The 1,699-nt window shown below is 41.0% G+C and overlaps 1 protein-coding gene across 1 annotated transcript in view; it reads right to left on the bottom strand.

Moving 5' to 3' along the window:
- LOC106875529 (acid-sensing ion channel 1C) overlaps positions 1 to 1,699 on the bottom strand; it is a 28,277-nt gene that overhangs the window by 4,350 nt on the left and 22,228 nt on the right. The gene's annotated exons all lie outside the window — the stretch shown is intronic.

Genomic DNA, 1,699 nt, shown 5'->3' on the forward strand with positions numbered 1-1,699 from the left:
CTTATCTGGCCACCACAGTCATTAGATCTCAATATTATTCAACATCTATGGTGCCATCATCACTACAAAATCTGGAGACTGTTTTAGCTCAAGAATGGACAAAAATTTCTTTGGAAACAATTTAAACTTTGTACGAGCCCATACCTCGTAGAATTCAAGCTGTAATTACTGCCAAAGACGGTCCCAACCCATATTAAAATTAATTTGTTTGAAATTTTAAGATGTTACCATTATTTTGTCCAAACCCTGTATTTGACAAAGGAAGGGGCAGGGCCAAAGTTTCCAAAATAATTCAAGTAAAGCGAATTATCTGCGAGTCGTCTTTACTTTTAACCGGCAGAAACAGCAGGTGAACAACTCCTGGCTAGACACTGCGTTCTAAACTCTGTGCAGGATATGATATGGTGTCCACTAACACTGGTAACTGCAATCCGCATGGCAAAATACAGAAGCAAAATAATTGACAGAATGAAAAAATTAAGTTTCTTCAGATGGGCTCCTCCGGAATTAGGAGCCCGGAAGCTTCATTAGTTTTATGGTAGATCTGCCACTGATACATACACACACATACGTACAGAACGAAAGAAATATAGATAGATAGATAGATAGATAGATAGAGAGATAGATAGATAGATAGATAGATAGATAGATAGATAGATAGATAGATAGAAAAAGGAGGTACGTAATGAACTACTTACAGAGAAGTGAAAAGAAATTGTAAGCAATTTGGTGTCTCATTTCTTCGTAGCTTAGTTGGCGGTAAAACACAGCCAGCTCTAAAATGTTTTTTCTGCAATATAAAAAGCTTAAAAGTTATTTGCTTCACACGCGCGCGCGCGTATATATATATCGCAGCCTTGATTTCTCCCGGAGTCTCCTTCCATTCACAAGTTCTCCATATAGCATCTGCTTAGGAATCCTGCTATCCTTCATTCTAATAAGGTGTCGAGTCCAACGTAACTGTTGCTTGTGCACCATTGACTCAATACTCAAGATATCAGCTGTCCTCAGGACCCGTGTGTCTGGAATTTTTGAGGTCCAGCCAACATTGAGAATGTGTCTGAGACATCTCTCATGAAAGCGTTCAAGGACCCTTACCTGACGTTTGTACAGAGTACATGTCTCACATGAATAGAGGAGCGATGTCAGTACACATGCACGGTACACAGCAACTTTTGTTTGCCTTGCTATGCCATGCTGGGACCAGACACGAGACGGAAGAGACTGGAAGGAATTAGTACTCCTAAAATTTGAGCAACATGCTGTATCTTTGGAAACAATTCAAACTTTGTACGAGCCCATACCTCGTAGAATTCATGCTGTAATTACTGCCAAATGCGGTCCCACCCCATATTAAAATAAATTTGTTTGAAATTCTAAGGTGTTACCATTATTTTGTCCAAACCCTGTATTTGACAAAGGAAGGGGCAGGGCCAAAGTTTCCAAAATAATTCAAGTAAAGCGAATTATGTGCGGCGTGTGATATGCAGGACACTGACTGGGAGAACAATGCCTGTCATCGCCACAGATGGAGAAAGCAGGTTAAGGAGGGGATCGACACTTTTGAGAAAGCACGTATCCGGCATGAAGAACTTAAGCGAGCTGCACGAAAGCGCACGGCTCGTATTGTGAATGGGGAAAGCTTGGTGTGCAAAGTTTGCAGTCGTGTATGCTTGTCAAGAGCAGGGCTCATTAGCCA

The sequence above is a fragment of the Octopus bimaculoides genome, chromosome 26 (genome assembly GCF_001194135.2).
Source record: "Octopus bimaculoides isolate UCB-OBI-ISO-001 chromosome 26, ASM119413v2, whole genome shotgun sequence".
In the NCBI taxonomy this organism is placed as follows: domain Eukaryota; kingdom Metazoa; phylum Mollusca; class Cephalopoda; order Octopoda; family Octopodidae; genus Octopus; species Octopus bimaculoides.